Consider the following 15,180-nt stretch of genomic DNA (forward strand, 5'->3'; position numbering starts at 1 on the left):
TTAGTATTTTTCAGTCTTTTTGTTACATGTTCCTAAATTTAAGACGAGTATGACTACTCCTGTGATTCAGTCTGGGGAAGCATAAGAGTCTTGTGGGATAGAGAAAAGGGGTGCGTTAATAATTTGAAAAATCTCCAGGATTAGTGTGGTAAATCCCGATGTTCATCCCACTGAGAATTACAGCCAAACTCAGTGGAAGCCACTGCAGAGTCTTAAGTGGGGGCTTATATTGTCTTGTCGTATCAGTGAGTTCATTAGAGTACTATCTCAACTCATTATTCTCTAAATAAAATACTTTAAAAATGGCTTACTTGCCTCCTCCATCTCTAGGCTCTAATGATCCCCCATGTAATTTTTCAATGCCTGATAAGAAAACTAATTTGTGGCCCTGTTGGCATTAACACAATTTAAAGGCTACTAATAGGAAAGGACTATTTGGGGACAGAACATAAAACAGCAGTTGGAACAGAAAATGGAAGCTATTCTTTGTGGCACCACCTCTTTGATTTTCACGATGCAGGTCATTGCGAGGACCACATGGGGTTGTCCAAACCAAATGGGGGGATGATGGAAGGAGACTATGGCCAGCATAGTGCCAGGTACATGGTAGGTGTGCAGTGATCGTTAGAGCTCTGTCCTCCCCTTTCAAGCTCGAGCCCTTTTTTTGAAAATCAAGACCCATCAGATTTTCTGTTAGAGGCTAATGTTGAGAATGACTGGGAGAAGTGGTTGAAACTGGGAAGAAAATAATGACTCAGATATTTGACCCATATAATGTTAGAATGAGAAGGAATTGAACGATTGTCTGATACCCCCAATCTCTCACTTCACAGATGGAGAAACCAAAGCCCTGAGAGATTGAACAACTTGTCTGAAAGTCACAAAGCTGATAAATGTCAGAAAAGGACCGGAGCCCAGGTCTTCTGGCTCCAAATATTAGATCTTTTCAGAGTCTCTGACATGTCGGTGTTGTTTCTGCATGCTTTTCCTTTTGGTGAAAGAATCAGTTAGCCCATGAGAAGTTCTCATCAGCACATCTGAAATATATCTCTCCATGAATGGCCCCCTCTTTCTCTGTTTTTATTTATTTATTTATTTTTAAATCATTTACTGGCATCACTATCCTCCAGTTGTCTGAGCTAGTCATCTCAGCATCACTTTTGTGTCCCTCTTGTATTCAGTTGGTCACTTGGTCCTGTTGATTTCACTTTGTAAGGGTGTCTGAAATCCATCTTTGCTTTCATTTCCTGCATTCCTTCCTTTATTTAGTCTTTTTTCCTTTTTTTCGCTAGACTATTGAAGTAGCTTTTAAATTCGGCTTTGCCTGCCACAGTCCACTCTTGTCACTGCCTCTGGAATTTTCTTTGTGCAACATAAATCTGAATGATGGGTTCAACAGCCTTCAATGACTTTTCTTTCCATAAAGTTCCTCTGCTATGCTGTGGCCCTTCATGATATGGCGTTAATGTCCCTCTTCAACAGTTTCTTCTGTCCATTTTTTCCTCCCTTTGTCCCAGGCTCTAATCACACCAGCCCATTCAGTATTCCTAGCTTTTCCATGTGCTTTCCTGGGAACCCTTCATCACCACAAGTCTAAGGACACATCATTGCCCAGTTCTGTGCATGTATTCACCGGGTTCGTGAGGGCTTCTCTTCTTGGTTGAGATCAACGGATCCACCCTGTTACCCCAGAGCACTTTGTTTATACTTCTCTAGTGGCCCTAAGTCATGTAGTCTAATGTGCACTAGAATTTGTTTATTTCTTGTCAACCTGTCTGTTTAATTCAATAATGTATGGACTCCTTGAACTCCGCAGTTGTATCACATTCTTTTTCGTATCTTTGGCACCTGTGGTAGACTGAATAATGGTCCCCCAAGGATGTCCACACTCTACTTCCTGGAACCTGTGAAGGTTAACTTACATGGCCAAAGGAATTTTGTAGATGTGGTTAAGGGTCCTGTGATGGGGCAATTATCTTGATTATCCTGATGGGCCAATGTAATCACAGGGTCCTTATAAAAGGGAGACCGAAGGATCACGGCAGAGAATGTGATGTGATGAAGTAGAAGGGGAGAGAGGAGATAATCAACAGAACCAGAGGTTGGAATGGTGCTCTTTGAAGATGGAGGAAGGAACCACAAGCCAAGGAATGCAGAAAAGACAAGGAAACTGATTCTGTCTTAGGGCCTCTCGAAGGAACGCAGCTCTGCTGACCCTTGATTCTTGCCCCGTAAGACTCATTTCAGACTTCTCATCTCCACCCCTGTGCATAAACTTGTGTAATTTTAAGCTATTCAGTGTGTGGTGATTTGTTATAGCAGCAATAGGAAACTAACACAGCACCTAATGCACACCCGACAGGCAGAAGGACTCAGTATATTCGCATCTTATCTTGATTAAGCAGAGAATTTGTCCTGATTCTCAATCAGTGAGCCTTATAATTGTGGTAGCTAACATTGATTGAACCTTTGCTATGTACCTGTCACTGGGCTCAGCACTTTATACGTGATCCCCATAATCATCCCACGGCTGAGTGCTGTTGTTATCCCCATTTGGCAGAGGAGGAAACTGATGCGCAGAGTGTTTTTATAATTTCCCCCAAATTACACTACCTATAGGTGATGGCACTGGGACTTGAGGTGAGCAGTGGGGCTCCTGGGTCCTGCTTCCACCACTCTATCTTGTCTAATTATGGACTTATATCACATATGTAGCATTTACGCCTGCTATCCTAGCGTGATATGGTGGGAAGAAAAGGGGAAGACCTAGATTTGAAAATTGATGTCTTCAGTAATCAATTGGCTCTGTAAAGGTGGGCAAATCTGCTAACCTAGATGTGCGTGCCTGGCTGTCAAATCTTTCCTTTTCTGTTCACCGCATGGAATTAATGTGAGGATCGAATGATAAATCATGCGTGAAAGTGCTTTGAGAAGTATCAGGCATTGCACTATGCTATTTATCGTTATATATTTGGTTGCTGGTATACCGTCCACAGCTTCCCCTGTACCAGGGTTACGTGGCTGATTAGCTGTGTCTGACTCTTTTAGTAAGCACATGCTTAAGAGTACTTGATGAATACACTTGATAAAAATGCTCTTCTGCTCTCTTGGTTATCGGTCTCATATTTTGGATCATTGATACTAAAAACCTGAGAGCTCACAATTTAGTCTCTTGCACAGAACATTTTTTTTTCTTTTTTTTAAGTGAACCCGTCTTGTTGCACTCCTGGGAGAATCTTTGTATCTCGTAGCCCACAGGAAGGTAGGACTGACTGATTTCAGCAGCTTTTCAGTGGGTTTTTTGGGATAAGGGACCAATTAATCCCTAGAGAATGCTTGTCATTTGTGGTGAAGAAAGTTAGGCAGGTGATGACTTGCAAATCCTGGGTAGTCCTGCCCCAAGAAGATTGGGAATTTAAAAAGAAAGCCAGTGAAGTGAGTTTTATTCTTTCTCCCTGTGCTGCCTTAGCCAACAACAGTGTTACTTGTTCCTCTAAGATGCTTTAACTGCTAATTGTCTGCCATTTGGTTTTGAGATTAGTGGAGATCACCAGGATGATGGAAGCCTAAGACCTGACCCGACCAAACCTGAACTGATTGGAAAGTCCTTGACTTTTTGAAATATTCATGAGCTGTATTGTGGCTGATTTTTATTGAGATGACACCTGATTTTTTGCTGCACCTTGTTTGGATTTGTTTTTAATCAAATATTCCCACTCATAACATGGGGTTTACAGAGCACAAGTGTTTTATGCAGGTTCGAAGCAAGTCTAATGATATAGCGTCCAAAAGTAAAATCATACTGTGATAAACATCCTTATGTATACGAGGTCTGACAACTGCGTTTGCAAACTCATCCCAGAAAAAGAGCTACACACCTCATTGCTGAATATCAGCACAGTCACCTTTGAAGTACTCCTCTTGGGAAGCTATGTACTGACGCCAGTGCCTAGCCCACCCTTCAAAGCAATTTTGGAACTCTTTTATTGGAATAGCCATCAGAGCTGTCATCGTATTACACTTGATGTCCTTAATGTCATTGAAATATCTTTCTTTCAGTATTTCCTTTATCTTTGGGTAAAGAAAGAAGTCATTGGGGGCCAGATCAGGTGAGTGGGGAGAGTGTTCTAATATAGTTATTTGTTTACTGGGTAAAAACTCCCTCACAGACAGAGCCGTGTGAGCTGGTGCATTGTCATGATGCAAGAGCTCCTTTGGGACCATTTTTGCACACATCTTTCTCATGCCAAGATTTTCAGTTAAGATTTTCCTGTTTATCGATGTTTATTTGGTCTATTATCTTTCTCACAGTCAGCTGACAATTATTTATTTATTTATTTTAATTAAAATTTATTGGGGTGGCAATGGTTAGTAAAGTTACATAGGTAGGTTTCAGGTGTACAATTCTGTAATACATCATCTATACAGCATATTGTGTGTTCACCACCCAGAGTCAGTTCTTCTTTCATTACTGTATATTTGATTTCCTTTACCCTCATCTACTTCCCCCCTCCCGTTACCCTCTGGTAACCACTAAAGTATTGTCTGTGTCTATGAGATTTTGTTTTTGACATGCAATTCGATGAATTTTTGCAATGTTTTCGTCAGTTCTGCTCATTACTGGCTGCCCTGACCTCTCTTCATCAGTGACACATTCTCTCCCCTCAGAAAAACATTTAATCCATTTGTACGCTGCCGTTTTCTTCATGGCATTATCCCCATAAACTTGGACTAACATGTCCCTGATTTCACTTCCACTCTGCCAAGTTTAACAAGAAATTGAATGTTTGTTCGTTACTCTAATTCAAGCTCATTCTTTTGATGGCACACAAAAACACACAACAATAATGAACGCCACTCAGCGAGACACTGCCACACATCCACACGAACACAGGTGTGAGACACTGATATACCAAGGTTATGAAACCTTACCGAGCTGTTTGTACAGTGCTGCCAATGTAAGCTCACGGTGGCAAGTTCGCCAACTTAATTGTCAGACCTCATACATTTTTGTTGTTTTCTTTGATAATACCTTGGGATAGGTTCTTAGTCACAGAATTAGTCGACCAAAGGTGTGAACTTAAAACAAAAACAAAATTGAACCAAACAAAAAAATGTTGATACCTATTAACACATTGCTCTCTCAAAAGAACATATGAATGAACACCCCTAAAGTAATGGATGAGAATACTTATCTCACTGCAGCATTAGCAGTGCTCGCTTATTCAATAAGTATTTATGGAGTGCTCACAGTTCTCCAAGTTCAGACATTTTCCAAAAGTGCCCCAGATGATTCCAGAACTGCTGGTTTAGCTGATGGAAGAAAGATAAGAAAGGTTTATTTCTCATCACTTCTCTGTGGTCTGAATATCTCCTATTATCCCCTTAAAATAGGAGAGATCAGGCTCATTAGGTCATTTCTGTTTTGTTTTTTACATAGGACGTGCTATTCCTAACGAGCAGCCCCTTCACACACCAGTCTACCACCATCTTGTGCAATAATTCACCATGGTGTCAACTGTAGGCTTCTTAATACAATCCTCTGCCCGCTCAGCGCTTTCCAGCGTTCAAATAATTCTGCTGGATGGTTCGCCTTTCAACTGAACAGCACAGTGCTTTTTCTCATTTAACTATTACAACACCTTGTGATTCTGACATTTCCATTCTTTTTTACAGAAAAGGAAAAATAATGCAAATAACAAGTTGCGTTTCTCCAAAGTGGCACAAACAGTAATCATGTGTTAGGAGCTGACTCAATGCAGGTTTTCTGACTTCAAGGTCAAAGTTTCTAATGCTGTGTTATAACCTGCCTTTGGGATTTCTCTAGTTCTGCTCCTGTTTTAATACACAAATGGAGGCAGTTATTCGATTGTTATTAGGGTTATTTCATTTAGTGTCTGCAGGTTTTACCCTGCCCTGCTTATGCTCATATTCTTCCCTGTATGCTCATCTAGAATCCTAAGCATCTAGAATAGTGTTTCTCAACATCTTTTTTCAGTGTTTCCTGCTCACCCAGGGAAAAATAATTACATTTAAATTCTTCCTCATGAGAGAAATGAAATACCAAGGAATAAGATCTTGTTGAGTAGGATTGAGTTTTGAAGGGCCACAAACTATTATTACGTTTAAGTTTCTTGTTTGTTTGGTTTTTGCCTTCTAACAACTGACTTTTGTCCTATTAGGGGGGCTCAAACAATGCTGCTAATGGACAAACCAATTTAGATGGTCTGCACCCTGCTTGTCAGGGCAGAAAGGAGGATTGTAGGACTTACCGATGGAACTAGCATGTATGTGTAGCTAGTGGGACACTACAGAACTGACGTTACTCTTTAGTTGAAGGCTGTTTTTAGAAAGCTACAAACCAACTCATGACTTACAAAGAAGCAGTGTTTTAGTGTGAATTGCTAATTATTTAAATATACATACCACCTAATCAAACCACCTGGAATTTCAAACTTGCCTTTGTTTTCCATATATGTATAGGTCATATAAATTATTTCTCCCCCTCCACCCACTGCCTACATTTTTATGAGTTTTGTATGGTCTCTTGTCTACTTGTTATCACAGCTCTGGGCTGAACTTTTAGGTTTATTCGTCTCAGATTTGTGGCAGTTACGTAGGTTCCCATTTATAATTTTAGAGAGATTAATGCTGGCATGTTCAGAGGCAGAAAAACACTGCATTAGTAGATAAGGGCCACCAAATGCTGGGCTTGACTGGCTGCCACCAACTCTGACAGCCTCTGACCCTTGGCAGGGAAAGAATGTAAATGAGTGGGAATCAAAGGCCCCAGGTAGCTTCTGTTTGTTTTTGCAAGAGAACCAGATCTAAGTGATTTGAACGGATGCCAGATTTATAAACGAAGAGCCAAAGAAAAGAATACGGGTGACAGGGAGGGGCACAGGACTTGGGCGAGTTGTACTTGCAAGGAGCAGAGGGTGGTGGAAAATGAGCTTTCATTCATTTCTGTGGGTAGGATTTTTAAGATTAACTTGCTCATTTCTTTATTGAAGTCAAGCAAAATTTTAAGTCATTTATCAGGGCTCATCGAGTGCCTATTTATAGAAGTCAGAATAAAAGCAAATGAACCATGAATGCTAACATGCATCTAGCAAATTTAATAAGATTTAAAAGTTAAATAAAGCAATGAAGCCTTCAGTTTTCTCCAGAGCCCCTTTACAAATTTTAACCTTGTCTCCTTTTTTCCCCTCACTTCACATTACACACTGTCTTGTGTGGATTCTTTTAGCTTCAGTTTTTAGAATACTAAAATGATTTAAACACTTGTTTTTAGAAGGAATTTCATTTTTAGTTAAACATTTAGTTGATGATGGCTTTCTTTCTTATTCAACCTGCTGAAAAATGGAAGCTGTAGTTTTGTGTTCTTTTCTGAGTAGCTAGATTTTCAGTAGGGATGGAGGGTATTGTATTAGTTATCTTTTGGTGCATAACATACTGCTCCAAGTGAGCACCTTAAAACAACAAGTATTTATTATCTCCCATTGTCTCTGGGGTATGGCTTGGATGAGTTTTTGTCTCAGGGTTTCTTACAACGCTGCAGTCCCTTGTTAGCCAGGCCGGGGATCTTATGTAGAGGCTCATCTGGGGAAGGACCCACTTCCAAGCTCACGTGGTTGTTGCATAATTCAGTTTTTTGAGGGCTTTTGGACTGAGGGCCTCAGTTCCTAGCTGCTTTGAAGGCTGCCCTCAGCTCCTTATTTATTACCTGGGCCTCCCCAACTTTGCAACTTGCTTCATCAAAGCCAGCAAGCGAGACAGTCTGCTATAAAGACGTCCTGTCACCTTTGCCATGTTCTGTTGGTTAGAAACAAGTCACTTGGTCAGCCTACACTAAAGGGGAGGAGATTGCACAGGACATTAATACCAGAAGAGGTCACCCTAGAATGCTATACCAAAGATAAATAGGGCTCCATTCCAACAAGTGTTTAGGGTCTTGTGTTCTTTGAGGGAAGGAACCTTGTCTTTTCTGAGTTCACCTGTTTACAGAGCCTTTGCTAGGGGATGGCCAGTACTTCTGCTGAACCGGGTTCTGCAGCCCTGAGCCTGCACTGTGCAGGGCATGAGGAGGCCACTCTGTAAATATACTTAGAGAGGCACCTCTTTGCGCTATCTCAAGCAAGAGAAAGCAAAAGCCTCAGGGCTCTATCAAAACAATAGCAGAAAACACACCCTCATCTTGTCCTTCTCCTTTTCAAAGCTGTAACGGAAGGAAGAGAATGTATTCCGGTTCTGGAGATTCTGGTTTTTTTTTTTTTTTTTTTCCCCTCTCAATTCCCTTCTGGGTGCTATAGGACAAGATATCCAGAAAACCTGTTTTGAATGGCAGGCCCTGTGAATACAAATATAAGAAAGACATCATTTCTTCCCTGAAGGCACTTAGTCTCGTGAAAGAGACACAGATGGAAGTGGATGGTTATGAAATGATACCAAAGGCCTGTTAAAAATTTATGCCCGAGGGACTATGGGAGCACAGAGACTGTAAACTTAATCTTAAGGTGCAGGTGGGTAGGTGTTAGGTGACATTCAAGGAAGACTTCCTGGAAGAGGTGATGCTGAGCTGAATTAATTGAATTAACCTTTCAAGAAATGTGGGAAGGCTTTTCAGCGAGGGTGGGGTGGGGTATCAGGTGTGAAGGCTCAGAGGCAGAGGGGAGTTTGGGACCTTAGGAAGCTACAAGTTGTTCAGTGTGGACTGAGTTTTGGGGTCCACTGGGAGGTAGTGAAAGATGTGGCTGGCAAGGTAGGCAGGAGTCTTATCATCATCAGAGTTCTTGGATGTTGTTCCAAGTAGTTTGGACTTTACCTTGAAAGGATCAGAGGTTAATTCAACCAGACTTGTGTTTTATAAAATAGAGGAGGGTTGGAGGGGTGTTAGGAGACAAGAAGGCCAAATAGGATGAAGAGTTGGGGGTCAAAAATACACTAAAGTCAGAATGGAGAGGAGAGGATGTATTCAGAAATCCTAAGGATGCAGAATCATGAAGACCAGGGGACTGAACTGACGGGGGAGGTGAGGCAGCGTTCGTTGCCTGACGTTTCTGGCTGAGGCGTCTGGGTGGATGGATGGTAGGGTGATTCATCAGTCTGGGAAGTATCGGAAAAGCACGAGGTTTGAGTTCAGTTTTGTAATTATTCATTTTCAGGGGCTTGTGGGACATCCATGCAGAGAAGCAGTGTTCTAGGGCATATAGGCCAGTATCCAGTCAAAAGGTCTGGCCGGGTGACTTAGATTTGGAATTATCTGCCCAGAGTCGGTAGTTAAAGCCAAGTGCCCGGAGGAGATCACCGAGAGACAGTGTACAGACCCAGAAGAGAAAAGAGCTAGGGGTGGGGTCCATTGATACTTGCAATTGGGGGAAAGAGGGAACAGGAATAGAGGAGGAGAAGGACGTAGGATGATTGTCAAAATTCCCATTGCAGGTCACAGAAATCCACACAAGCTAGTTCAAACACGAAAATACGATTTTAGAGTCTATCTAAGGCTGGTGAGGTAGCAGAGGCACTCCAGGGTTCTGGAACTAGGGATCACAAAGACAAGAGGAGCACAGCAGGACTCTGTCAGCCTTCATTTCTCATACCTCAGCAAGGCCGTTTCTGTTCTGGATCTCAGCACCGTTTCCCTCTGCTGCTCTGTGCAAGTGACAAACCCACAGGTCCTGAGTTTAAACCTCCTGCAGTGAGATCACCAGCCTGATTGGCTGCCCCTCAGCCCCAGTTTTCTGGGAGAGTTAATCGAGGTTTCTCTGTCTTGGGAAGGTGTCTATGAAGCCATGCAGTACAACTATGGCTAACAAAGGCCCAGCCTTTCGAGAAAGAGGGAGGGAGGTAAGAATCACATGAACTGTGATCTGCCCCAAAGACAGAAAGACAACTAGTAGAGGGAGGGGTCAGGAGGCCCAGACAGGGAGGGAGTTTCCAGGAGGAGGAAGTGGCTCATGGCATCAGAGGCCACCGACCACGGAGAGGCTGAGAAAGAGGAGGACAGTGAATTGTTGACTGAGTAAATTCGTGAGAACAACAGAGAAATCTTTTGCTGGTAGGTTGGTTTTTACTTAGGTGGGGAAGGCATACATATATTTCTAAAGGGGGAAGAGAAGAAAGCATTCAAATTGGAAATGAGAGGATACAGCTGAAAGGGCATTATTTAGGGATGAGGAGCTTGGGAAGTGGGAGTGGTCCCAGGTGGAGGGAAGCACCCAGACAGGAAGGAGCCCTTCACTCTTGCCAAGGTAGGAGGGCAAGAGGGGTGCCATACAGATCATTTGGATGATGGGGGGAAGAGAATGGGCTGCCAAGAAATTAAGTGCGGGTCCTCATACCAGGCGTTATTCATACTCTACAAAACCCCGCGTCCTCTTGTGCTCCTCAAATATATTGAATGTCTTTACCAAGAAAACAATTTGGTACTCCGGCCACCCGGGGACTGACTTGGAGAGCTGCAACCAGGACTGGGGGTCCTTATTGGAGTCCCCGGTTGGACCCAGTGTCCCCGTCCAGTACTAACACCTCTACATTCCTAAGTAAGCCCAAAAGTATCCCATGAGGAGCAAACCTGAAAATGTGAGTGCAACTAGTGAAAATATTGGTCAACGGCTGGTTGCAGCTGTACAAGTGAAAAAACTTAAAGTTCGCCTTTCTCTTGTCTCTTCACCATGGTTTTCCTCCTCACCAGGCCGCCTCTTGGCAGTAGGAGGACAGTGCAGGGTTGGGATTCTGTCTCAGGTGGGCTTACCTCAAGTTCCACAATCGCCCCTGCTAAAGAAGACAGCTGAGGCTGTCCTGCCTTCCCAGCCATCGATTTATTTACCAGAGGATCTAGAAGGTTTCGCCGTACATCCTAAGCCAGGCTAAATGAAATTTACTACCGTTGGGGTTCAAGGGAAATTTTAGTGGAGAAAAGGAGAGAAAGTAGATTTATATGTCATTCCGTATACTAAAGAAATATATATTTTTTCCTCTAGGAAGTGCTCTGGTTTAGTTCATCAAAAAGAAGATGGGTGATGGTGATTTTACCCAAATTGCTTTCTTATCCTCTGCTTCTTTGCACCTTCCCACCACTTCAAACTGAACAGAGAGAGGAATCACTTTTCTCTTTCATGTTTAGGAAGCAAAACTGCGGTTTGTGGGAATTCCTTCATGGTAACAGTCACCGGTGTTTTTTGAGTGCCTTCCACGTGTTAGGAATCGTGCTATAGAAACCCATGCCTGCCACTTTGCTGGCATCAGCAGGCCTCACCAGCTGATACGCTTGGCAGATGTTTAATTGTGGTGCCAAAGGGTGCAGAGTGCAAGACCCTTTTGCACTTATTTTGTCAGTTCTTCCAGACTTTGGTCAAGTCTCCAAAATACTTCCGGGCGATCCTAATTCTAGCTTTAGGATTTCACTTCTTGATCCTAGGGAGGAGTATTGGACCTTCAAGGGAGCAAATGTAAGGCCCTTAGCCTCTGCTTCTCCCCAACCCGCAAAGCCTTCAGTAATTCCAAACCCTGGGAAGACGTCTCTTTGGATTTCAGGTGGTAGAATCAGCTCTCAGGAGAGGTGGACACACTCCAGGGGCTTGGCTGCCCTGTGCTATTTATTGGAATTGGCCCTTATCCTGGACAGAGGGACAAAATCGGGCTGTGCCTTGAAAATAGAGATTTGATAGCTTTCCTCCGAGGTGAAGTTATAATGGTGCATGGGTGCAGGTGAGAGTTTGTCCGGCTTTAAGCTGCCTCTCCACAGCCCATCCTTTCTAATTTCTAATACTTGTAACACAACTCTTCTGTTAAGACTTTAAGCCTGATAATGTCTGTTCCTCTATTAAGACAGTAACTATACACTTTGCTCATGCTGTCACCTTTTTGTCACTTTGAAGTCTTTGAATTGAAAGAATAACTCTTTGACTGCATCTGCCTCGCAGGTTAGTTTTTCAGACTGGCTCAAAGCCCGTGAGTAGAAGTAGTAGTCCCTGTGTCATCTTAAATCCTGAGGGACAATTCATGGGGACAACTTAATCTGGAGGACTAGTGTGGATTTCATTCTCACTTGTTAATTAAAAACCCTTTTGGGGAGTTTGAGACTCTAGAACTGAACACCTGACTTCCGCTCACTTCAGGATGTTACTGTATTAAAGCTGGTCTGATCATTCCTTTGCAGGAGGATTCGAAGAGGTTAGTTTGGTTTAAAAAAATGTTATCTCTATTAGCCAATTTATATGATGTTTCAGGCCAGGCAAAGCGCATCCATTGTAATAAAGGCCAGAATTGTGGTTACCTCTGGAGAAGGTGGGGCAGGGCAGGGAAGTGAATGTCCTTGAACGCTGGAAATGTTGTAGATTTTGCTTTGTGTGGGAGTCACACAGGTGCGTACATATGTGTCAGTGAAAAATGTGTCAGTGAAAAAATGTGTCAGTGAAAAAAATGTGTCAGTGAAAAAGAAAAAAAATATTATCGTCTAGGAGTTGATGGCGTCACTCTCCAAGGTCATAGACTTTGTCATAGATCCTCAGTGTAAACCTTTGGAAGGTTTTAATATTGTGTGGGGAGTTACACAGTCAGATTTGTTCTTTGAAGAGCTCCCTCTGTTTGTTGCTGGAGAAAGAATGGCAGGGGACAAAGTGAACGCAGGGACAATGGCTTGGGAGGCTGATGCAATCCAGCAAGAAATAGTGGGCCCTTGGCTGAGGTGGTGGTGGTTGAGAGGAGATGGAGGCATGAGGGAGCTGCACTAGAAGGAGGTGTTGAGCGTGACTTCCAAGATCCAGGAGCTGTAGTGTGGAGGGAGGGCCGTTCCCCGGAGATCAAGCATTCAGCTGGAGATATGTTAAGTTTTAGACGGCTGTGAGCCAGCCTTATAGAGATGACAAGGAGTTAATTAAAGAAACGAGTCTGGAGTCAGAAAGTAGGTCTGGGATGAAATTATAAATTTAAGAGTTACTGACGAGGTATGAGAGCAAGGGGACTGCATGAGCTCACTTTGCAGACAACACAGAGCTGGAAGACAAGAGGTTCCAGAACTCTGCCCTGGGGAGTTGCCGCTATGTAGAGGTCAGGCAGGGGAAGAGTAAGAAACTGAGGCTAAAAAGGCGTGCAGGGGAGGTGAAAGGACTGCGATGCCATGGAGTCCAAGGGGAGAGTTGTCTAGAAGCAGAGAGAGATCAACTGAAACTCAAGTAAGTTGAGGAATGAAATCCTGAGTTGGATTTTCTAGCATGGAGGCCATTGGTGACTTCAGCAAGAATGGTGTCAGTGGAGGTGTGGTGGTAGAAGCCACACTACAGTGAGCCAAAGATAGATTCTTTTCCCTTACAGTATATGTATTGCTTTAGCTGTATATTCCAAACATCAGTCCTTTATGTAACAATTAACTGTGCAATAACATTTAAATTGAAGTTTAATTCTATAGCACAATGTAGAATGGATTAATTGGGGTCCCAGTTTCTTTTGAATTAGTTGTTTTAGTCAATGAAATTGAATGTAGAAAATGCTGTGGGAAATTATTTTCGAGTCCTATATTTACTCAGTAGGATTTTTTAAAGGAATCATTTTCATGGTCCATTCCTGCCCCCGTGCAGAAACAGACTCCGTGATCCTTGATTTGTGCTGCTTTAAAGAGCAAAGTAGTGAACTTTCTGGGGGAAATTTAGAATTTCTCTAGCTGATATTGAGGCTAAGTATCCCCCTGAGCTAAATGACCAGCATCTTTTCTGAAACTTATTCCAGAAATTCTGATAATGGAAAGAAACCAGGGCAGTTGGTGCTCATGTCACATTATTACAGAAGTCAAACATACGACTTTATTGACCTACATACTTCGGTTGAAACAAAAAATAAAAGGGAAAAATTATTACGTCCAGGTCTTCAGTGTAGGCAGTGTTTTGTGAATATGAAGCATTGTATTGCTCTGTTCAATTACGTTGAAAAGTAGAGTAGAAGTGTGACTCTGAGGTCCTGGAGAGTCGTGGTGACACCTGGCCTCGGACCTGTGTGCTCCATCCACAGTCTTGGGAACCATGGCAATGATTTGAATATTACCTAACGCCAGCAAGTAGTGGAGGCCTAAGGAATATTACGTGTTAAGTGATATTACACCAAATGGAAAATCTGTCCCTGACAATCTCCTTTTTCTTGCTTTCTTTCTGAGTCTCAGGCTCTTAAGAGAAATGATCTGTATTAAATTTCATATTCTTATTCCGCTTAGGAGGTTCTGCTGAGAATTGCAAGGTCAGATCTATAGTGAGGTTCTTTATATACTGGTGTCAAGGGAGAGAGAATTAACATCCTGCTTAATAGGAAGGTGACACTTAATAGGCTTTTACTAGAAGTGGTTAATATTTTTAGGATGAAATTTGATTTTACAGAATAGTCATATTTAAGAAATAGTGTATGTATAACGCACACACACACACACACACACACACAAGATATATATTTTTGTTTGCTTGTTTCTTTCTTTTCTGCATGTAAGGAAATGTGCTGTGATGACCTAGGAGAGAAAATAGTGAGAAACCATCCCATTCCCACTATTTGCAGAGCTTAATTAGTTCTGGCACAGTGCCAAGGTCTCAGAGGCTGTTGGATGTCTATCTGGGTCCAGGTGAACTTGAGTCCTCAAGGATCCAGAGAGACCTAGGGGCATGTCCCCATCCATCAGAAAGGCTGTTTCATAGGCCTCTGGGTTTGCTTTAGATTAGAATCACAGGCCCTTTGCACATCCTTCTTAGATGGAGTATGTGTGAATTTATTTGGAGAAGGCCAAAACGAGACTTGCCTTTATTTCTTGAAGATTTTTCTCAGCATGTAAGAGCCTTGTAAGTAAATACTCACGTATATGGCACAGTGCATTTTGACATACAGGTGGCATCAAGCTAAATTGTTCTGGGACTTGATGAGACTGAGTCCTAGAGCTTTTGGAGGGACTATGGAGGTCAGTCAGCAGAATTTTGAACAAGAGGTTTCTTTTCCTCTGAAGGTGAGTTGATAATGAGAATGATGCCTGCTGCTTTTTGATCACGTACTAGAGATGTGATCCTGCTCTCTGTCTTGTCATAATGAAAATAAAGTCTAGAATATTCATATGTGTTCTTTGACCCTGGGGTCCCAATGATCTAAAACAAGATTTAGAAAGTATTTTTTTCTAAACAGAATCAGGAATGTGAAATTCTGCTATTTGCTCTT

The 15,180-nt window shown here is 42.4% G+C and overlaps 1 protein-coding gene across 3 annotated transcripts in view; it reads left to right on the top strand.

Moving 5' to 3' along the window:
* LYPD6 (LY6/PLAUR domain containing 6) overlaps positions 1 to 15,180 on the top strand; it is a 123,898-nt gene that overhangs the window by 24,299 nt on the left and 84,419 nt on the right. Inside the window, exon 1 of one of the 3 annotated variants that reach the window (XM_081051206.1) lies at positions 9,957 to 10,057. The exons of the other annotated variants lie outside the window; for them this stretch is intronic. The gene's annotated coding sequence lies outside the window, so the exon portion shown is untranslated. Of the gene's footprint in view, positions 1 to 9,956; positions 10,058 to 15,180 lie in introns of those variants that run through there. 3 annotated transcript variants of the gene reach the window in all.

This window comes from Rhinolophus hipposideros (assembly GCF_964194185.1).
Source record: "Rhinolophus hipposideros genome assembly, chromosome: 6".
NCBI lineage: Eukaryota > Metazoa > Chordata > Mammalia > Chiroptera > Rhinolophidae > Rhinolophus > Rhinolophus hipposideros.